This window comes from Somniosus microcephalus, chromosome 5 (genome assembly GCF_052327205.1).
Source record: "Somniosus microcephalus isolate GS21.2 chromosome 5, FLI_Smic_1.0, whole genome shotgun sequence".
NCBI classification, from domain to species: Eukaryota; Metazoa; Chordata; class Chondrichthyes; order Squaliformes; family Somniosidae; genus Somniosus; species Somniosus microcephalus.
In genome coordinates this window covers 160,876,642-160,900,919 of record NC_140991.1, presented here as the reverse complement: position 1 = coordinate 160,900,919, position 24,278 = coordinate 160,876,642, and positions in this window count along the sequence as shown.

Here is a 24,278-nt window from a genome sequence, read left to right as displayed (position 1 = left end):
GGAGCACTCAGCCCGGCGTCCTCTGTTACACCGGCCATAGCCGGTCCGCAAAAGCCTGCGGGGTTTCCCCTGGGAGCTGGATCGTCTTCTCCACACGGGAGAAAGGACTTCCCTCATTCATCCCCATGGCCTCCAGAACTGCATCTCTAAGCTCCTCGTACCCGCTCTGCCCCCTTTTACACTTGTCAGAGAGGGATTGGAGGAGACTACTCTCCAGGGAGAATAGCAGCATCTTGGCCTTCTCAGTGTCATCGCAGTCATTGATGCTGGCTGCCTGCTCCACTTCCCTGAAGTGGATCGAGGGGTCTCCTTTTTCAGAGAGCCTCGGGATATGGTTGACCATAGCCCTAAGCTGTTGGGTGTTGAAGGTGTGGAGATGCCGGAGTTGGACTGGGGTGGACAAATGTAAGAAATCACACAACACCAGGTTATAGTCCAACAGTTTTATTTGAAATCACAAGCTTTCGGAGCGCTGCTCCTTCATCAGGTGAAGTGGAGAGATGCATAAAGACACAGCTTATATATCAGAATAATGCCAGATGATTACAGGTAATCTTTCTAACTGCCATTTATCACACGTCGGCAGAGAGATAATCACAGCAAGCAAAGGTGTGAATGGTGTCCAAACAGGTTAGTCAGGAAAACATTACATCAAAGAACAATGAGGTGGGTTCACAAGGGGTCAAATGTTGCAGATGCTGGGGTCTGTATGAAAAACAAAAAACAGACAAAAAAACATTTTTTTTGCTGGAAATCACAGCAGGTCCGGCCGCATCTGTGCAGAGAGAACAAGCCAACAACGACTCAAGTCTGGGTGACCCTATGTCAGGTGGGGTTACATGTAGCATGACATGTACCCAAGATCCCGGTTGAGGCCGTCCTCATGAGTGTGGAACTTGGCTATCAGTTTCTGCTCGACGATTTTGCGTTGTCGTGTGTCTCGACGGCCACCTTGGAGAATGCTTACCCGAAGATTGGAGGCTGAATGTCCTTGACTGCTAAAGTGTTCCCCGACTGGGAGGGAATACTCCTGCCTGGCGATTGTTGCGCGGTGTCCATTCATCCGTTGTCGCAGTGTCTGCATGGTCTCGCCAATGTACCATGCTCCGGGGCATCCTTTCCTGCAACGTATGAGGTAGACAACGTTGGCCGAGTCACATGAGTATGTACCATGTACCTGATGGGTGGTGTCCTCACGTGTGATGATGGTATCTGTGTTGATGATCTGGCATGTCTTGCAGAGGTTGCTGTGGGAGGGTTGTGTGGTGTCGTGGTCGATGTTCTCCTGAAAGCTGGGTAATTTGCTGCGAACGATGGTCTGTTTGAGGTTAGGCGGCTGTTTGAAGGCGAGTAGTGGAGGCGTGGGGATGGCCTTAGCGAGGTGTTCGTCATCATCGATGACATGAAGGCTGTGAAGAACATGGCGTAGTTTCTCTGCTCCGGGGAAGTACTGGACGACGAAGGGTACTCTGTTGGTAGTGTCCCGTGTTTGTCTTCTGAGGAGGTCTATGCGTCCATCAAAATGGACCCCATCGGTCTCGCGGCAGACACAGAGGAATTCATCAGGAGAATGAGGCTCCGGCAGACAGAGGGATCCGCAGTGCAGCAACCGAAGAAGAAAGATTCAAATTGGACCACTCCGGAGGGTCGCTACCCTAAGCTTGACATGTATGCTCAAGCTGTCAGGAGATGCATCAATGCCAGATTCATCAGCTGCACTCACAAGACAGTCCAGAATGTCACCCGAGCACAACGCAATGCCATCCATGCTCTCAAGACCAACCGCAACATCGTCATCAAACCAGTAGACAAAGGAGGAGCCATCGTCATACAGAACAGAACGGACTATTGCAAAGAAGGATACCGACAACTGGACAACCAGGAACACTACAGACAGTTACCCACAGATCCGACCAAAGAACGCACCCGCCAACTCAACAGACTGATCAAGACCTTCGATCCAGACCTTCAAAGCATCCTACGCACTCTCATCCCACGTACTCACCATGTGGGAGACTTCTACTGCCTCCCAAAGATACACAAAGCCAACACACCCGGACGTCCTATCATATCAGGCAACGGAACCCTGTGTGAGAACCTCTCTGGATACGTCGAGGGCATCCTGAAACCCATCGTACAGGGAACTCCCAGCTTCAGTCGCGACACTACAGACTTCTTACAGAAACTCAGCACCCACGGACCAGTTGAACCAGGAGCACTCCTCGCCACGATGGACATCTCGGCACTCTACACCAGTATCCCCCACGATGACGGCATCGCTGCGACAGCCTCAGTACTCAACACCAACAACAGCCAATCTCCAGACGCCATCCTACAACTCATCCGCTTCATTCTTGACCACAATGTCTTCACCTTCGACAACCAGTTCTTTACCCAAACACACGGAACAGCCATGGGGATCAAATTCGCACCCCAATACGCCAACATTTTCATGCACAAGTTCGAGCAAGACTTCTTTGCTGCACAGGACCTCCAACCAACGCTATACACCAGATACATCGACGACATTTTCTTCCTATGGACCCACGGCGAAGAATCACTGAAAAGACTACACGATAACATCAACAAGTTCCATCCCACCATCAAACTCACCATGGACTACTCCTCAGAATTGGTTTCATTCTTGGACACACGAATCTCCATCAAAGATGGACACCTCAGCACTTCACTCTACCGCAAGCCCACGGACAACCTCAGGATGCTCCACTTCTCCAGCTTCCACCCTAACCACGTTAAAGAAGCCATCCCCTATGGGCAAGCCCTGTGAATACACAGGATCTGCTCAGACGAGGAGGAACGCGATGGACACCTACAGATGCTGAAAGACGCCCTCGTAAGAACGGGATATGATGCTCAACTCGTTGATCGACAGTTCTGACAGGCATCGGACCTGTGTTGGAGCAGCGGCAGCTTAAAACCGGCGGCAGTGAACGAGGCCCGACCAGAGCATCGGACCTGTGTGGGAGCAGCGGCAGCTTAAAACCAACGGAAGTGAACGAGGCCCGACCAGAGCATTGGACCTGTGTGGGAGCAGCGGCAGCTTAAAACCGGCGGCAGTGAACGAGGCCCGACCAGAGAATCGGACCCGTGTGGGAGCAGCGGCAGTTTAAAACCGGCGGCAGTGAACGAGGCCCGACCAGAGAATTGGACCCGTGTGGGAGCAGCGGCAGCTTAAAACCGGCGGCAGTGAACGAGGCCCGACCAGAGAATCGGACCTGTGTGGGAGCAGCGGCAGCTTATAACCGGTGGCAGTGAACGAGGCATAACAATTCAACAGCAGGGGAGAGAGGTCAAAAGTAATCAAAGTGTGACGTCACCAGGAAGCAGGTAAGTGATTGGTTGGTGAGTATTTCTCTCTTTTTTAAACTTTAACTCTGGTTTATAATTACTAAGGTCTCTCTGGTGTAGCGGGGACTGTTGGTAAATCAGTTAACTGTAGTGTAATTAGTGGGATTGATTGATTTAATTTAAATTCAATTAATTAAATGGTAAGTCATGGCAGGGGAGCCCGGCCCCATTGTATGCTCCTCCTGCAGTATGTGGGAACACAGGGACACTTCCTATGTCCCTGACAACTACATGTGCAGGAAGTGCATCCAGCTGCAGCTACTGACAGACCACATTGTGGCACTGGAGCTGTGATTGGATGCATACTGGAGCGTTCACGATTCTCAGGACATCGTGAATATCACACTTACGGAGTTGGACACACCGCAGGTAGAGGTTGGACTGAAAGAAAGGGAACGTGTGACCAACAGGCAGAGTACTAGGCGCAGGCAGGCAGTGCAGGGGTCCCCTGTGGCCATCCCCCTCTCCAACAGATACACCACTTTGAGTACTGTTGGGGGGATGGCTTATCAGAGGAAGGCAGAAGCAGCCAACTTCCTGGCATCAAGGGTGGCTCTGCTGCACAGAATGGGAGGAAAAAGAGGGGTAGAGCTATAGTAATAGGGGATTCAATTGTAAGGGGAATAGATAGGCGTTTCTGCAGCCGCAAACGAGACTCCAGGATGGTGTGTTGCCTCCCTGGTGCAAGGGTTTAGGATGTCTCCGAGCGGCTGCAGAACATCTTGGAAGGGGAGGGTGAACAGCCAGTTGTCATGGTGCATATAGGCACCAACGATATAGTTAAAAAGCGGGATGAGGTCCTAAAAGTGGAATATAGGGAGTTAGGAGATAAATTAAAAAACAGGACCTCAAAGGTAGTAATCTCAGGATTGCTACCAGTGCCACGTGCTAGTCAGAGTAGAAATAGAAGGATACTTCAGATGAATACGTGGCTAGAGGAATGGTGCCAGGGGGAGAGATTCAAGTTTTTGGGATATTGGAACCGGTTCTGGGGGAGGTGGGACCAGTTCAAACCGGATGGTTTGCACCTGGGCAGGGCTGGAACCGATGTCCTAGGGGGAGTGTTTGCTAGTGCTGTGGGGGAGGGTTTAAACTAAAATGGCAGGGGGTTGGGAACCTGAGCAGGGAGACAGAGGAAAGGGAAACAAGGATAAAAGCAAAAGATAGGAAGGAGAAAAACAAAAGTGGCAGTCAGAGAAATCAACGGTTTAAATCAAACATGGCCACAGTAAATAATAATTCTAATAGGTCTAAGAGCGTTAAAAAAACAAGCCTGAAGGCTTTGTGTCTTAATGCGAGGAGCATTTGTAATAAGGTGGATGAATTGGCTGCGCAAATAGAGGTAAACAAATATGATTTGGTTGGGATTACGGAAACGTGGCTCAAGGATGGCCAAGACTGGGAATTCAACATTCAGGGGTATTCGATATTCAGGAAAAATAGGCAAAAAGGAAAGGGAGGTGGGGTAGCATTACTGGTTAAAGAAGGGATTAACACAATTGTAATGAAGGATATTAGCTCCGATGATATGGAATCTGTATGGGTAGAATTGAGGAATACTAAGGGAAAAAAACGTTAGTGGGAGTGGTATATAGACCTCCAAACAGTAAGGCGGAGGTTGGGAATCGCATTAAAAGGGAAATTAAAGAAGCGTGCAATAAGGGCACAGTAGTCATCATGGGTGACTTTAATCTACATATAGATTAGGCCAACCAAATTAGTAACAATACTTTGGAGGAGGAATTCCTGGAGTGTTTACGGGATGGGTTCCTGGAGCAATATGTCGAGGAACCAACCAGAGATCTGGCCATCTTAGACTGGGTATTGGCCCAGTAATTCCTGTCGGGGGCTTGCCGCGCGTGCAAGCCCTCGATGTGCACTTACCCGGCGCGCCGACATCTGAAACCTGGCCCGCAGTGGATTTCCTGTAAGTGGCCCGGTTCTGATCTCGGCGCGCTGTGCTAACCTGACCCAACGGCGTAGTTAGTGCGATGTGCCGGCTGGGATCAGGTGAGCACTGTTCAGCCAATCAGGGGAGGGGAAACTTCATTCATAAGTTTGATAGTGAAGACTGTCAAACTCATGAAAAGTACGGCACCCCAAAACACTACTTAAACTTTAAATAAAATTTTAAAAAGCATCCCAATAATTAAATTAACTATGAATAACTTTAAAAAACTATTTTAAACAATTAATCAAATTTTTGAAAAAAATTAATTTTTAAAAAATAGGGTCTAAAACTAAACTCACCTTACTGTAGATTCTTTAAAAATAATAAACCTGTGGAAAAAAAAATTCTAAATTGTACTAAAAGACCACTTACCTGTAAAACTAAGTACTTACGTGTGGTTTTTCAATGCGTAAAAACCGGAGCCCTTTACACATGCGCAAATCTGTAAAAATACAGGAAATCCAAGTCGCACGCGCTGCCCAATACCGCGCATGCATTCAGCCTCTTAACCCCTTGGGTCAGAGGACAGGAAATGCCGGTTTTCAGCGCATGCGCTGTGCATGCTGAAAACCGGCAATTCCTCCTGGCACACGCGTGAGTACCCTGTCCGTACTCACGCGCTGTGACAGGAATTACTGGGCCATAATGTAATGAAAAAGGATTAATTAGCAATCTTGTTGTACGAGGCCCCTTAGGTCGGAGCGATCATAATATGATCAAATTCTTCATTAAGATGGAGAATGAAGTAGTTGGATCAGAGACTAGGGACCTCAATTTAAATAAAGGAAACTACGATGGTCTGAGGAGCGAGTTGAGTAGGATTGATTGGGGAATGGCACTCAAAGGGTTGAGGGTGGATAGGCAATGTCAAACATTCAAAGACCGAATGGATGAGCTACAGAATTTGTTCATCCCAGTTTGGCATAAAAATAAAACAAAAAAGGTGACTCAACCATGGCTAACAAGGGAAATTAGGGATAGCATAAGATCCAAAGAGAGGACATATAAATTGGCCAGAAAAAGCAATAATCCTGAGGATTGGGAGCAGTTTAGGATTCAACAAAGGAGGACAAAGGGATTACTTAAGAAAGGGAAAATAGAATATGAGAGTAAGCTTGCAGGGAACATAAAAACTGACTGTAAAATCTTTTATAGATATGTGAAGAGAAAAAGATTGGTGAAGTCAAGCATAGGTCCCTTGCAGTCAGAATCAGGGGAATTTATAATGGGGAACAAAGAAATGGCAGACCAACTAAATACATATTTTGGTTCTGTCTTCACAAAGGAGGACACAGATAACCTCCCAGAGATGCCAGGGAACATAGGGTCTGATGAAAGGGAGGAACTGAAAGAAATCAGTATTTGTAGGGAAATGGTGTTAGGAAAATTGATGGGACTGAAGGCCGATAAATCCCCAGGGCCTGATAATCTACATCCCAGGGTACTTAAGGAAGTGGCCCTAGAAATAATAGCTGCATTGCTGGACATCTTCCAGAACTCGATAGACTCTGGAACAGTACCCATGGATTGGAGGGTAGCTAATGTTACCCCACTATTCATAAAAGGTGGTAGAGAAAAAGCAGGGTATTATAGACCGGTAAGCCTGACATTGGTATTGGGGAAAATGCTAGAGTCCATTATAAAAGATGTAATAGCAGAGCACTTGGAAAGCAGTGACAGGATCAGACAAAGTCAACATGGATTTACAAAAGGTAATTCATGCTTGACTAATCTGGAATTTTTTGAGGATGTAACTGGTAAAATAGATAAGGGAGAACCAGTGGATGTGATGTATTTGGACTTTCAGAAGGCTTTCGATAAGGTCCCACATAAGAGATTAGCGTGCAAAATTAAGGCACATGGGATTGCCGGCAAGGTATTGACTTGGATAGAGAACTGGTTGGCGGACAGAACGCAAAGAGTTGGAATAAAGGGGTCGTTTTCCGACTGGCAGGCAGTGACTAGTGGGGTACCGCAAGGATCGGTCCGAGGACCCCAGCTGTTCACAATATATGTTAATGATCTGGACGAGGGAATTGGATGTAATATCTCCAAATTTGCAGACGACACAACGCTGGGTGGGAGGGTATGCTGTGAGGAGGATGTCGTGAAACTCCAGTACGATTTGGACAGGTTGGGTGATTGGGCAGAAACATGGCAAATGCACTACAATGTGGATAAATGTGAGGTTATCCACTTTGATGGCAAAAACAGGAAGGCAGATTATTATTTGAATGGCAATAGATTGGGAGAAGGGGAAGTACAAAGAGACCTGGGTGTTGTTCTGCACCAGATGCTGAAGGTAAGCATGCAGGTGCAGCAGGCGGTTAAGAAGGCAAATGATATGTTAGCCTTCGTAGCAAGAGGGTTCGAGTACAGGAACAAGGATGTCTTGCCATGTACAGGGCCTTGGTGAGACCGCACCTTGAGTATTGTGTGCAGTTTTGGTCGCCTTACCTGAGGAAGGGTGGTCCTGCAATGGAAGGAGTGCAGCGAAGATTCACCAGGCTGATACCTGGGATGGCAGGAATGACGTATGAGGAGAGATTGTGTCGATTGGGCTTATACTCATTGGAGTTTAGAAGATTGAGAGGGGGTCTCATCGAAACCTATAAAATTCTGTCAGGCCTGGACAGACTAGATGCAGGAAGCATGTTTCTGATGGCCGGGGAGTCCAGAACCAGGGGTCATAGTCTAAGGATAAGGGGTAAGCCATTTAGGACTGAAATGAGGAGGAATTTCTTCACCCAGAGAGTGGTGAACCTGTGGAATTCTCTGCCACAGAGGGCGGTGGAGGCCAGTTCATTAAATATATTCAAGAAAGAGTTGGATATATTTCTTAAGGCTAAAGGGATCAAGGGATATGGGGAGAAGGCAGGGACAGGGTACTGAATTTGGATGATCAGCCATGATCTCATTGAATGGTGGAGCAGGCTCGAGGGGCGGAGTGGCCTACTCCTGCTCCTATCTTCTATGTTTCTATGTTTCTATACAGCGAAAAATCGCATAGACCTCCTCAGAAGACAAACACGGGACACAACCAACAGAGTACCCTTCGTCGTCCAGTACTTCCCCGGAGCGGAGAAACTACGCCATGTTCTTCGCAGCCTTCAACATGTCATCGATGATGACGAACACCTTGCTAAGGCCATCCCCACGCCTCCACTACTCGCCTTCAAACAGCCGCCAAACCTCAAACAGGCTATCTTTCGCAGCAATTTACCCAGCTTTCAGGAGAACAGCGACCACGACACCACACAACCCTGCCACGGCAACCTCTGCAAGACATGCTAGATCATCAACACAGATACCATCATCACATGTGAGGACACCACCCACCAGGTACATGGTACATACTCATGTGACTCGGCCAACGTTGTCTACCTCATACGTTGCAGGAAAGGATGCCCCGGAGCATGGTACATCGGCGAGACCATGCAGACACTGCGACAACGGATGAACGGACACCGCGCAACAATCGCCAGGCAGGAGTGTTCCCTCCCAGTCGGGGAACACTTCAGCAGTCAAGGACATTCAGCCTCCGATCTTCGGGTAAGCATTCTCCAAGGCGGCCTTCGAGACACACGACAACGCAAAATCGTCAAGCAGAAACTGATAGCCAAGTTCCGCACTCATGAGGACGGCCTCAACCGGGATCTTGGGTACATGTCATGCTACATGTAACCCCACCTGACATAGGGTCACCCAGACTCGAGTCGTCGTTGGCTTGTTCTCTCCACACAGATGCGGCTGGACCTGCTGTGATTTCCAGCAAAAAAAATGTTTTTTTGTCTGTTTTTTGTTTTTCATACAGACCCCAGCATCTGCAATATTTGACCCCTTGTGAACCCACCTCATTGTTCTTTGATGTAATGTTTTCCTGCCTAACCTGTTTGGACACCATTCACACCTTTGCTTGCTGTGATTATCTCTCTGCCGACGTGTGATAAATGGCAGTTAGAAAGATTACCTGTAATCATCTGGCATTATTCTGATATATAAGCTGTGTCTTTATGCATCTCTCCACTTCACCTGATGAAGGAGCAGCACTCCGAAAGCTTGTGATTTCAAATAAAACTGTTGGACTATAACCTGGTGTTGTGTGACTTCTTACGGGTGTTGAAGGGTAATACGAAATGGTTTTGGAGGGGTCCCTCATTGTCGCCATTGGCGGGTGGGACGAACCTCCAATGCTGTGCTGGGCACATCGGTCCCGGTTCCGACCTCTTGGGCAGGGATTGCTCTACCTCCGCTTCCACCTCTGGCTCCACCCCCCCTTGTTGCCCAACCTCACTGAAACTTGGCACTACGGGTAGTGGTCATGAGATCTCCTCTCTCTCAACTGGGTCTTCCCTAGATACTACCGGTGACGTTGGAAATGTCTTCCCCTCGTTCCCCATAAAATCTGTCTGACCTGCCTTTGGGCTTATGAGGCATACCATGCCTTTTGCCTTCCGGAGGGCCCAGCTCAGATTTTCTATCCTCTCTTTACAGGGGCCGTGGTCTGCCTTCTCAAACCCCTGTTCGCTCGCTAGCTCTAAGGACTTCTTGTGTTCCTTTCCCTCTGTCCACTTAGCTGCTGCATCTACCGGACGCCCAGCTTTTAACAGAGTGGTGATCCACTTCTTAGTGATATTCACCTTGCTAAACACATAATCAGAAATCCTTTCCACCATCATGGTTTGCTCATCCGAACCATTGTCTACTGTATCGCAACACTGTTGCCGGTGTCCTGCCGTGGTCGCCATTTCTGTAGGGGTTGGTGTGTGGTTGGCGCATGCGCCCAGTCATTATGCTCCTGACTGTTTGTGACTGGTTTGAATTGCTCCCATGCCCCTTAGGCACAGGCGGCGATACAGAAAAGACTCGAGTAGACAGGTGGCTTGGATGTAAGAAAACCAAGATTTAATTGAAATAGAAATTAACACAATCTTATGAGAAGTTACTGGTATAAAATTACAGGCAAATACAAATAACTATACTTATACAGGGAATGGGGAACACAAGGCACATCGAGGGAAAACAACTATCTTAACAATCCCCTTATCCTTATCCCACCCCCTATCCCTAACTAGATTAAGCTATGAGGGGCCAGAATTCATGCTCACCAATCCAAAATCTGCTGAATTCAAACAGCGGTGGGACTTGGGTTTCGCTCTTTGTGCTCTCTGGGGCCTGCCGTCGTCACATGGTCTCGGGGCGCTGCAAGGGCGTCGTCCAGGTACAAGTACCCCAAGGTTAAAGTCTTTGCTTGGGTACTTTACCTCGCAGGGATGATGGTTCCTCTTCCTCGGGCGGCAGTTGGAGTTTGCTTGAAGATAGTCGAAGGTCGGCTGGATTGAAGGCCCAATTATTTGAAGCGTTCTTCAATCGTCTCCCAATTCATCTCATCTCACCACCTCGCCTCATCTCGTCCCGCCTCACCTGGCCTGGTTTGTCAGTGTCTGCCTGGTGCAATGCCGGGCATTCCTGATGGGATGGGAAAGGCACTGGCAGTGGCCGGGCGGCAAGCGTGGGATGGGTAAAGAGCAGCAGCCACTAGGGCGGGGAGCAAGAGAAGAGAGAGATTGCTACCCGGGCTTTCAGTTATACTCCTTCGGATGGCCCTTATCTGCACACCAAATCAGGTTAGTTCATTGTCCCAATCTTGGTGGGCTAGTTTAAATAATTGTAGCAATCTAAATTAACTGTTTTTAGATGGCCGTTGATCGCACCTAATTGCCTGATGTCTGAGCTGTATTGTTATTAATGCATCTTAATCGGCCTGTCCAGCCTCGATGGCTTCCTTAAGCTGTTTCCGATTATTTATGCAAACAACTTGATGGCCTCAAGTATAGGCCTAACTGGTTTTGATCTGTCTCCGATCTGGCTTAATGCATATTCAAAGTCCTGCTGTCAGCTTTTCAAAATACAAAAGTCCTTCTTCACAGAAACTCCATTTTAGGTTTCGATTTCCCCAAAAGCTGCTTGTGCCACAGAATCCAAGCTTTTAAAATCTTGCAGGCTTTCGGCCACGAGGTGCGGACGCCATCTTTGGGTACCCTTTTTAAAATGTCCACGCAGGGTCCCTTTCATTAATAATAACCTTTGGGGAAATGTGGAAATTTTGCGAATCTTACACTACACCAAGGGCTGGATTTTCCAAGCCCTGAGGAGGTGGGCATGGAGCTGGGACAGCTGGTAAATTCGGAGAAAGTGGGGGTGGATGGCAAACCCGCCCCATCCCACCTCCATGCCCTTTTGCCAGGAGGTGGGAAAATGTGCAGCTTCGGGTCCCATCTCCTGGAGGTGGGAAAGGCATTTAATCCTTTTAACTGCCTGTTAACAGGTAGTTAACAGGCAGAAAAAAGGATTAGTGCCATTTTACCTTCACAGGTGAAGGTTTCCCGACCTTGGAGAGTCCTGCCGGGTTGGAGGAGACGTGGAGGAGGTCTGTGGTGGTCGGAGGCACCTGGAAGTAAAATGTAGAGGTGAGTGATGGGTGCAAGGGTGGAGTGGTAAGTATGCAAGGTGAGTAATAAGTTTTAAAAAGTGTTCACTTTCCTTGTTTTCTTCCTACAGCCTTTAGCCATGGTGGATCGGGAGAACCAACATCCTGCTTGTCAATTTCACAGACTGGCTGTTGGAACCCCCGAACCAACATTCATGTGAAATTTATAAATTTGAAATGTTTGATGAGTCCTGAACACAAGGGCTCATCAAGCTAAAGAGAATGTCAGTGTTTGACAGCTTCACAGAGCTGTCCATCATTGACTTTTCTTCTTTCCAGAAGTCTTGACAGATAACACGTCTGACGTTGACGTGCTCTGTAAGTGACTTCCTCCCTAATTGTCCTTGTGAGCCCGCAGGGCGGGCTTAACATGCTTATTCAGGGGAAGGTCCCTCTGGTTGGTCAGGCGAGGATGGAGGCGGGTCATTGACACGACAAGCAGTAGTCCCGCCTCCAACTCGCCTGCATTCACAAAATCCAGCCCCAACTGTCTGCTTGTGAGTTGCCTGGTTGCAGTATGACTCTCATTGTAGGTCCACTCTGTAGCTGTGCCTGGGTTCCTGAAAGGATTCATGAGTCATGTCACCCAATAGCCAAGTATATGTTATACAGAATAACACATCTCATGGTTTTGATGACATTCATAAACTGCTTAAGCTTCACTCTCATGATGTAGGACCTCGTCCCAACCTCTAATGTGTTACTACCTTGTATCATGTACTGCATATCTGGTTTCCCATATATAATAACTAGCTAAAGTGCCCGGCGGTGCCGAGGGTCATTTGAGGGCATGTTGTTGGTGGAAGAGAGAGCGAGAGCGACTGAGGGGAAGAGAGAGAGTGACTGGGGGGAAGAGAGGGAGCGACTGGGGGGAAGAGAGAGCGACTGGGGGGGAAGAGAGAGAGCGACTGGGGGGGAAGAGAGTGAGCGACTGGGGGGAAGAGAGAGAGCGACTGGGGGGTAAGAGAGAGAGCGACTGGGGGGGAAGAGAGAGAGCGACTAGGGGGGGAAGAGAGAGAGCGACTGGGGGGGAAGAGAGAGAGCGACTGGGGGGGAAGAGGGAGAGCGACTGGGGGGAAGAGAGAGAGCGACTGGGGGGGAAGAGAGAGAGCGACTGGGGGGAAGAGAGAGAGCGACTGGGGGGGAAGAGAGAGAGCGACTGGGGGGGAAGGGAGAGAGCGACTGGGGGGGAAGAGAGAGAGCGACTGGGGGGAAGAGAGAGAGCGACTGGGGGGGAAGAGAGAGCGCGACGGGGGGGAGAGAGAGCGACGGGGGAAGAGAGAGAGTGACGGGGGAAGAGAGAGAGAGAGCGACTGGGGGGAAAGAGAGAGAGAGAGCGACTGGGGGGAAGAGAGAGAGAGAGAGAGATGGGGGAAGAGAGAGAGAGAGCGACTGGGGGGGGAAGAGAGAGAGAGAGCGACTGGAGGGGAAGAGAGAGAGCGAGCGACTGGGGGGAAGAGAGAGAGCGAGCGACTGGGGGGAAGAGAGAGAGCGACTGGGGGGGAAGAGAGAGAGCGACTGGGGGGTAAGAGAGAGAGCGACTGGGGGGGAAGAGAGAGAGCGACTAGGGGGGGAAGAGAGAGAGCGACTGGGGGGAAGAGAGAGAGCGACTGGGGGGGAAGAGAGAGAGCGACTGGGGGGGAAGAGAGAGAGCGACTGGGGGGAAGAGAGAGAGCGACTGGGGGGGAAGAGAGAGCGACTGGGGGGAAGAGAGAGAGCGACTGGGGGGAAGAGAGAGAGCGACTGGGGGGAAGAGAGGGAGCGACTGGGGGGAAGAGAGAGCGACTGGGGGGGAAGAGAGAGAGCGACTGGGGGGGAAGAGAGAGAGCGACTGGGGGGAAGAGAGAGAGCGACTGGGGGGTAAGAGAGAGAGCGACTGGGGGGGAAGAGAGAGAGCGACTAGGGGGGGAAGAGAGAGAGCGACTGGGGGGGAAGAGAGAGAGCGACTGGGGGGGAAGAGAGAGAGCGACTGGGGGGAAGAGAGAGAGCGACTGGGGGGGAAGAGAGAGAGCGACTGGGGGGGAAGAGAGAGAGCGACTGGGGGGGAAGAGAGAGAGCGACTGGGGGGGAAGAGAGAGAGCGACTGGGGGGGAAGAGAGAGAGCGACTGGGGGGGAAGAGAGAGCGCGACGGGGGGGAGAGAGAGTGACGGGGGAAGAGAGAGAGTGACGGGGAAGAGAGAGAGAGAGCAACTGGGGGGAAAGAGAGAGAGAGAGCGACTGGGGGGAAGAGAGAGAGAGAGAGAGATGGGGGGAAGAGAGAGAGAGAGCGACTGGGGGGAAGAGAGAGAGAGAGCGACTGGAGGGGAAGAGAGAGAGCGAGCGACTGGGGGGAAGAGAGAGAGCGACTGGGGGGGAAGAGAGAGAGCGACTGGGGGGGAAGAGAGAGAGCGACTGGGGGGGAAGAGAGAGAGCGACTGGGGGGGAAGAGAGAGAGCGACTGGGGGGGAAGAGAGAGCGCGACGGGGGGGGAGAGAGAGCGGCAGGGGGAAGAGAGAGAGTGACGGGGGGAAGAGAGAGAGAGAGCGACTGGGGGGAAAGAGAGAGAGAGAGCGACTGGGGGGAAGAGAGAGAGAGAGAGATGGGGGAAAGAGAGAGAGAGAGCGACTGGGGGGAAGAGAGAGAGAGAGCGACTGGGGGGAAGAGAGAGAGAGAGCGACTGGGGGAAAGAGAGAGAGAGAGCGACTGGGGGGAAGAGAGAGAACGAGCGACTTGGGGGGAAGAGAGAGAGCGACTGGGGGGGAAGAGAGAGAGCGACTGGGGGGGAAGAGAGAGCGCGACGGGGGGGAGAGAGAGCGACAGGGGGAAGAGAGAGAGTGACTGGGGGGAAGAGAGAGAGCGACTGGGGGGGAAGAGAGAGAGCGACTGGGGGGGAAGAGAGAGAGCGACGGGGGGGAAGAGAGAGAGCGACTGGGGGGGAAGAGAGAGCGCGACGGGGGGGGAGAGAGAGTGACGGGGAAAGAGAGAGAGTGACGGGGGAAGAGAGAGAGAGAGCGACTGGGGGGAAGAGAGAGAGAGAGCGACTGGGGGGAAGAGAGAGAGAGAGAGAGATGGGGGGAAGAGAGAGAGAGAGCAACTGGGGGGGAAGAGAGAGAGAGAGCGACTGGAGGGGAAGAGAGAGAGCGAGCGACTGGGGGGAAGAGAGAGAGCGACTGGGGGGGAAGAGAGAGAGCGACTGGGGGGGAAGAGAGAAAGCGACTGGGGGGGAAGAGAGAGAGCGACTGGGGGGAAGAGAGAGAGCGACTGGGGGGGAAGAGAGAGAGCGACTGGGGGGGAAGAGAGAGCGCGACGGGGGGGAGAGAGAGCGACAGGGGGAAGAGAGAGAGTGACGGGGGGAAGAGAGAGAGAGAGCGACTGGGGGGAAAGAGAGAGAGAGAGCAACTGGGGGGAAGAGAGAGAGAGAGAGATGGGGGGAAGAGAGAGAGAGAGCGACTGGGGGGAAGAGAGAGAGAGAGCGACTGGGGGGAAGAGAGAGAGAGAGCGACTGGGGGGAAGAGAGAGAGAGAGCGACTGGAGGGGAAGAGAGAGAACGAGCGACTTGGGGGGAAGAGAGAGAGCGACGGGGGGAAGAGAGAGAGCGACTGGGGGGGAAGAGAGAGAGCGACTCGGGGGAAGAGAGTGAGCGACTGGGGGGGAAGAGTGAGAGCGACTGGGGGGAAGAGATAGAGCGACTGGGGGGGAAGAGAGAGAGCGACGGTGGGGAGAGAGCGACAGGGGGAACAGAGAGAGCGATGGGGGGGAAGAGAGAGAGTGACAGGGGGGGAAGAGAGAGACGGGGGGAGAAGAGAGAGAGAGAGAGGGAAGGAGAGAGGGAAGGAAAGAGAGAGAGAGTGAAGGAGAGAGAGAGGGAAGGAGAGAGAGAGAGGGAAGGAGAGAGAGAGAGGGAAGGAGAGAGAGACGGAAAGCAAAGGAGGGAGAGAGGGAATGAGAGTGAGAGAGAGGGAGACAGAGACAGAGGGAGGGAGAGAGAGAGACAGAGAGGGGAGGAGAGAAAGGGGAAAGAGGTGGGGGAGCAAGGGGTGGGGGAGCAAGGTGTGGGGGAGAAATGTGTGGGTGGGGGAGAAGAGTGGGGTGGGTGGGGGGGAGAAGATTGGGGTGGGTGGGGGCTAGAAGGGTGGGGTTGGTGGGGGGGAGAAGGGTGGGGTGGGTGGGGGGGAGAAGGGTGGGGTGGGTGGGGGGGAGAAGGGTGGGGTGGGTGGGGGGGTGAAGGGTGGGGTGGGTGGGGGGGAGAAGGGTGGGGTGGGTGGGGGGGAGAAGGGTGGGTTGGGTGGGGGGGAGAAGGGTGAGTGGGTGGGGGGGAGAAGGGTGGGGTGGGTGGGGGGGGAGAAGGGTGGGGTGGGGTGGGGGGGGAGGAGGGGTGGGTGGGGGGGGTGGGTGGGTGGGTGGGTGGGGTGGGAGAAAGGGGTGGGTGGGGGAGAAATGGGTGGGTGGGGGAAGGGGTGGTGGGGGAGGGGAGGTGGGAGGGGGTGTGGGGGGAAGGGGGTGTGGGGGTGTGTGGGGGGGAAGGGGGTGTGGGGGTGTGGGGGGGGAAGGGGGTGTTGGGGGGAAGGGGGGAAGGGGGTGTGGGGGTGTGTGGGGGGGAAGGAGGTGTGGGGGTGAAGTGGGGGGGAAGGGGGGAAGGGGGGTGGGGGGAAGGGTGGGTGGAAGGGGGTGGGGGTGTGGGGGGGAAGGGGGTGGGGGTGTGGGGGGAAGGGTGGAAAGGGTGGGGGGGAAGGGGGTGTTGGGGGAGGAAGAGGTTGTGGGGGAAGGAGGGGGGAAAGGGAAGGGGGAAAGGGAGGGGGGAAGGGAGGGGGGAAGGGGGATAAAGGTAGAGGGGGATAAAAGGGAGGGGGGAAAGGGAGCGGGGGGAGCAAGGGGTGGGGAAACATGAAACTTAAAGTACTTATAAAACATTTTTGGTAAATCTTTCTATAACATACACTTTACAACCTCACCAATCTTTTTATTAAAAAAGGGGTCCTCACCTCTCAGTGTGTTGTATCACAAACAATGGCCACCGCTTGCTTTTCAGCTGGAAAGATTAGGCCCCGCCCACACAGTCGATTGTCTGTCTCGGTCACCAGGACCAGATTTGGAGCACAGAAGCCCCACCCACTCTATGTTCCTGTACTAAGATGGCTGCGCATGCACTCTGTTACACACTGAATCAAAATGGCGTCGCACTGAAACTTTTCACACTCCTTGACAAAGATGGCTGCCGTTAACCTGGGGCTGTCAGCAGAAGAAATTTCCTCAGCTGCAAACACAGGATCTTCAGATTATTATTCGGGGCTTGCGACCTACCCCAGTTGCTTATGAAGCCTCCCCACCTACTGACCCCGGGAATGGATCTGAGGCAGCACACCCTCTGCCCTCTGCCAGTGTTTGTCTCTGTCTAGGCCAGGAGCCTGGGACTAGAGTTGCGCTGCTGGCAGTTGGAGAAGCCTAGGCCCCGGGCCTGGAAAAACGGTGAAAGGTAGGAGAATTATAGAGGTTAGAGAAAAGATTTACAAATTAATTAACTTTTTTTAAAAACAATTTGTGTTTTAAAAGCAACTTTTTTTTTGCTGGAAATGTAGATTTGAAAAGAAACACGCAGAAAGTGGGAAAAAGAAATGAAAAGTTTGGAATCAAGATGGCGGCGACTCACCTCGGTTCAGAATGATAAGGCCCGCCCACACACGCATTGGTCAACCGTCAGGTCACTGAACTGTACGATTGGTCAATCATCACGTTATTCAACTGTAGGATGGCCCGCCCGCACACACAATGAACCCGCCCCCACTCGATGCAAATGAGCGGATAATGAGAGGAATTTTGAACATTTTTTGGATACCGTCGGCACAATTTTTGTCGGAGCAAAAAGTAAATACGCCTACAAGAGTCCCCTAATGATGAGCTTTCTTTTGATATAACATATGTGTAGGTACGCTCTATAACTTTTGATTGTATAGCCGGCCAGAGAGACAGAAAGAGAGACAGACAGAGAGACAGACAGAGAGACAGACAGAGAGACATATCCTTTTGTATATATAGATATGGTTTGGCTGTTCAACAGACGTTATTTCTTTTTAATCAGACAAAAGGTTAATTATGTGTAATGAAGTGCAATTTAGTTATAATTCTCAGCTCAGTGAGGCAACATGGAGTAATTGTAGAATGTAAATATTCTAATTATATAAACCTATTTGTAGCAATGATGGTTTGATAGCATATGAAGTGGATTATTAGGACTTGTAAGAATAAGGATAATATTACATTATTATATTCTTTTACCAGGCTGGCTTACACTAAATATTTCTTACTTGCCAACTGTTCCGGCTTAAAAATATATGCTTTGTAGTTAAGGACTGAATCAACTGTTTCTCACAGAAAACGAAAATCATAATTAGTTTATTTATTTACTTGCTTTAGTTATGATTTGATTTATTTTAATGTTTATAGATTATTGAAGCACAATGCATGTCATGTTGTTATCTCCAAGGAGGGGTTGCTCATTATTTCATATCTGAAACAAGATGGCACTGTGAAGAAAGCTTTTACAGCAACATCGCTGGTACTATTCCACAATCCAGATATTAATTCAGTTAAAATTAATATTTCCAACTTTTATTATTTTAATTTTACTTAAATTGATATAAACAGACTACTCATGAGTTCTCCAGTCTGCCCACCTGTGGGATCTAATTTATTTTACTGTGGGAACGGTAGCATAGTGGTTATATTACTGGACTAGTAATCCGGACGCATGGACTAATGATTCACTGGACTAATGATCCAGAGATGTGAGTTCAAATCCCTACAACTTCTGGGGAATTTAAATTCAGTTAATTAAGTAAATCTGGAATAAAAAAATTGGTATCAGTAATGGTAACCATGGCTGCAATTTCGCCGTCCGTGGCGGCCAGGGTTGGTGTCGTGGTCCCAGCCTGCTGCCTACTGCAGCCCACACTCTCCGAATGATTTTACGTTAATAGGGCTTATTAAGCCTGCCCTACGAGGTTCCCAGCCAATTAATAGGAAGCTGGTCTGCTGACATCATTTTATGACATGTCATCAGCCAGTTTCCTTAAATGAGCCATGTCCAAATTGATTTTGATAGTTCTGAGTTGCTGCATTGAGATGCTGCAAACACTGAGAAGCAGTGCATGGCTGCACCCAGACTCTCCCACAGCACGCAGGGAGGTTCGTTCTCTTCCTTCACATAGGTGGAAGAGACCTCCCCAGGAGATCAACGCAGCCTGGTTGCACATTGCACAGGAGGGCACAAGCAGGTATGTCGTCAGGAGGACCAGGTTGTAGTGGCGCAAACCTTTCAATGATCTCAGTAGATCACGAAATGTTACCGCCAAGCTGTGCCACTCATCAAATCCCCATCACTCTGCCTTCCCTACCCTACTCCTGCACATCCTTACTCACACCAACTTACCTTGCACCTCCACCCATCCCTCTCTATCTACATTATCACTTCCCCATCTCACTAGCCACCCCTCACACTCACCCTCATCCTAGTGTAGTCATACCAACTAACAACACACAAGGGTAGGCACCTGTGTGCTTTAGCTAATGTTCATGTGAAGTTTCTGTTAATGTGCTGTCAAACATTGAAATCTTTATTTTCAGCACTTTGCGTTCTTGGACCGATTTGTGTGCACCTTTGGAAGTGGCTTAGTGAGATGTAGTGAATGGTGAGACATAACGGTAACCCCCGCACCTCCCCCCCCCCTGCCCGCAATGGTGACGACTGTGAAAGGAATGGCTTGGGCATTGTAGGGATGTTTTATGATGTTGGTGGTGCCAACCTGGTGCATCATGTGGCATCCAGGATGTACAGCGTCAAGTGAAATAACTCTGGCCATGGTGAGACCATCCCTGGCATCCCGGGCAGCAATGTTGTCGAGTGCTGATGCCCTGTATCCTGTGCAGCATCAGTTGATTGTGGAGAAGGCTGGTGGTTTTGTTGTTGCTGCTGGTGTGCCTGGTGATGCTGGGGTTGGGGCTGATCTTGGTGGGATTCTGAGGACCAAGGTGAGATATTTTCAAGGGCAACGATGCTGATGGAATAGATGGCAGATGAGTTTGAGATGACAGAAGCGATCTGTCAATGGTGAGAGAGGTTGTTGCAATGAAGTGGCACTAGATAGAGAGTTGGCTTCAAACACTTGCAAGCTGCAGAAAGCTCAATATGTCTTCCAAATGCAGTAAGCAACAGCTTCTGAGCTTTGAAAGTAAACAGCTCCTACATGGGATCATTTATTCAACTTTGTCAGGTTATGAGATAATTCAATGCTGAATCCACTCACGACATGCTGAGCTGACGTGTTCCCCGAGCAGTGGATAACCAATGGGGGAGCACGTAAAATTGAAATGTAGGCAATAAAATGTTAACAATCCATTTAATGATGTCAATTGCCTCACCCGCCACATGGTGTCGGGTCTGCTTAGCACTGACAGACTCAACACCTGGGAGACTCATGTGGAGGGTTCCCTACTCACTGTCAATCTTTTCTATTTTGACAGCAAAATTCAACCCCATGAAATGACTTGATTGTTGTAAAAACCCATCTGGTTCACTAGTGTCCTTTAGGGAAGGAAATCTGCTGTCCTTACCTGGTCTGGCCCATATGTGGCTCCAGACCCGCAGCAATGTGCTTGATCCTTAACTGCCCTTTGAAATGGCCTAGCAAGCCACTCAGTTCTACCAAACCGCTACAAAGAAGACGGACCTCAGTGGTTCGTTCATGGGATGTGGGTGTAGCTGGCATTTATTGCTCATCCCTAGTTGCTGGCATTTATTGCCCATTCCTAGTTGCCCTTGAGAAGGTGGTGGACCTTCTTCTTGAACCGCTGCAGTCTGTGTGGTGAAGATACTCCCACAGTGCTGTTAGGTAGGGAATTGCAGGATTTTGACCCAGCGACAATGAAGGAATGACGATATATCTGCAAGTAGGAATGGTGTGTTACTTAGAGGGGAACTTGAAGGTGATGGTGTTCCCATGCATCTGCTGCCCTTGTCTTCTAGGTGGTAGATGTTGTGTATGTACCTTTAAGAGAATAACTGGTCTCAGACTGCAGTACCGGCAGTGACCACCCCTGTATAAAAGGCGCTAGAGAGCCTCTGTTGTTTAGTTTCGTTATGGACTTCCACCAGTAAAGATGTGTTTGTTTTCACTCCTGCTAGTCCGTGTCTAAATCATTCACGGACTTAACACTGGCGACGAGTAAGAAACGAACTTACCTGCAACTCAGCAGCAGCTCCGACGACGTTGTTGAAGGTCGGAGCCAGAAAAAAAAAAAAGAGGCCATTGAAACTCGAGAAACGGGTGTCGACCGTCAATCATTGATTAAAAAAAATTGCAGGAGCGACTTTCCAGAGCCAGGCTGGGTTCCTCGGTCCGTGGTTTCCCAGCTAATCGGGCTGGTGGCAGGTAGTGCTCTGATCCTTCCTGGGCTGCGGCGGGCTGAAGCTCGATCGGGTGGCCTTTCAACGGGGCCGGGCAGTGAGTCGGGAAGCAAAGAGAGAGGGTGGAGCACACAGGGCGCGGCCAGTGTTTCGAAGCCGGGCAGCGTTCGGACCTCAGAAGAGGGAGGGAAGTGTCCCAGAGGGTCCGCTCCACGACGGAAAAATAATAAAAGAAAAAGAATACGCGCAAGAAACCGTGGAAAGCAGCGCTAACAACAGTGGGGAAGAAGACAAAGCGCGGGAGGCGCCATTTTGTTAAATCGGGGAAGAAGGCAAAGCACGGGAGGCGCCATTTTAGATTTGCAAGATGCCGAAGACTGGCTGTATCACTGCTTTTGATAACACATTAGAGGACTGGACCACGTATGTGGAAAGAGTCGAGGTATATTTCGAGGCAAATGAAATAGCGGAGGGGAAAAAGGCATCAATATTGCTAAACTTAATGGGCGCTAGAACGTACGGCCTATTGCGGGATCTGATTACTCCAGCCAAACCGAAGGCGAAGAGTTTTAACGAAATTGTTGCTGTTCTACAGGAGCACTTAAACCCTGCACCGCTGTTGATAGCAGAATGATTTAAATTCCACAGGAGAACTCAGCACAAAGATGAGAGCAATGCTGAGTATCTTACGGAACTACGCAAGCTATCAAAGCACTGCCAGTTCGGAGCAGGACTGGCAGATACCCTACGGGACAAATTTGTCTGTGGACTCCTGAGTGAAGGAACACAGAAGAAGTTACTCGCAGAAAAAGAGCTGACGCTAGATAAGGCTTTCAGCGTGGCAGTATCGTATGAAGCAGCAGCCAGGGGAGCTGCAGAAATTCAACAAAAACCACAGGAATACGGCACCCACGAAATGACACGGGGATTTGCAAAATGTTATCGCTGCGGCAGAACTAACCATGACCAGAAGGACTGCTGGTCCAAAGACAAAATATGCAGACAATGCGGGAAGATTGGACACATTGCACGAGTTTGTAGGTCTGGGAAGAAGACCAGCGACAACAAAAAGGCTACTAAGGAACCGTACAAGAAAGTACAAAAGATGACGGACAGTAGTTCCAAAGACCAGATGAGCGATAGTGAATCCGGAAACAGGAGACTAAGCTGTCTCAAACTTCACAATGTAATCACAAAAGAGGATCACCGAACCATTTGGGTCACTCTCACGATAGCAGGGTCCCAAGTTAAAGTGGAATTGGATACAGGATCAGCGCTAACCGCCATGAATCGACGAGACTACGAGCGGCTATTTTCACACATACCCTTGAGAGAGACATCCATCATCTTGAGGATGTATACGGGGCAAAAGGTATACCCCAGAGGAAAAATAAGGGTGCCTGTCGAATACAATGGCAAGAAAATACGGAAATTGTATCTCTACATACTGCCAAATGGTGGACCACCGTTATTGGGACGGGAATGGATCAGGAAGATAAACTTAGATTGGCATTCCATTCATGCAATGATGGTGGACGGTAAAAAAGATGAAGACGTCACTCCTGGACGATTGTCAACAATCTTAGCTAACGCCAAAGAGGTATTTCAACAAGAACTGGGCACGCTTAAAGGCATAAGCGCCTCGATAAAAATAGAAGAGAATGTAGTTCCCAAGTTTTTCAAAGCGAGACCGGTACCATATGCAATTCGCCCAGCTGTCGAGGCAGAGCTGGAGAATCTGGAGAAGGTGGGCATGTTGTCTAAGGTCGACTGGAGCGAGTGGGCGACACCCATCGTTCCTGTCATGAAGAAAACGTTAAGCAATAAGTCCGGAGAGCCAAGGAAGATTCGCATCTGTGGGGATTTCAAGGTGATGGTGAACCCTGTCCTTCGCACAGTACAATATCCTCTTCCAAGGATAGAAGACATCTTCGCCTCGCTGTCTGGAGGGAAGCGTTTTACAAAAATTGACCTAGCACAAGCATATTTGCAGATGGAGGTTGAAGAGTCCTCTAGGAAGTATCTCACGATAAACACTCACAAAGGTCTTTGCCAGTATCATCGATTGGTATTCGGAGTAGCATCGGCTCCGGCGATATGGCAAAGAGTGATGGAACAAGTCCTGCAAGGGATTCCGGGGACTCAGTGTTACTTGGACGACATCCTTGTAACAGGTGAAGATGACAGTGAACACCTTAACAACCTAGAACAGGTGCTCACTAGACTACGGGAACATGGGCTGCGAGCCAACCGCCCCAAGTGCGAATTTTTTAGGAAACAGATATTGTATTGTGGCCACGTGATTGATGAAGAGGGGTTACATAAGTCCCCTGGCAAAATTGAAGCGGTTGTTAAGGCCCCAGCGCCTGAAAATGTGTTGCAACTAAGGTCATTCCTCGGGTTGGTGAATTACTATCATAAGTTTTTGCTGAATTTGTCGACAATTCTGCACCCACTGAACGCCCTGCTATGAACGGGGGTAGCATGGAAATGGAGCGATGATTGTAAACGTGCTTTTCAGAAGAGCAAGGACTTAATCACTTCAAAGGAAGTATTGGCTCACTACAACCCAGCACTGCCAATCAGGCTGGCGTGTGATGCGTCTCCCTACGGCATTGGGGTGGTACTGTCACATAAATGGGCAGCACGGTGGCATAGTGGTTAGCACTGTTGCCTCACAGCGCCAGGGACCCGGGTTCGAATCCGGCCTCGGGTGACTGTCTGTGTGGAGTTTGCACATTCTCCCCGTGTTTGCGTGGGTTTCCTCCGGGTGCTCCGGTTTCCTCCCACAGTCCAAAGATGTGCGGGTTAGGTTGATTGGCTATGATAAATTGACCCTTAGTGTTAGGGGGATTAAATACGTGGGGTTACGGGGATAGGGTGGGATATGTGTTGGTGTAGGGGTTACGGGGATCGGGTGGGATATGTGTCGGTGCAGGCTCGATGGGCCGAAATGGCCTCTATCTGCACTGTGAGGTTTCTGTGATTCTGTGATTCTGAAATTCCTTGATGGTTTGGAGAGGCCGATAGCTTTTGCGTCACGCTCGTTAACTTCTGCCGAGCGTAACTACGCCCAGATTGACAGAGA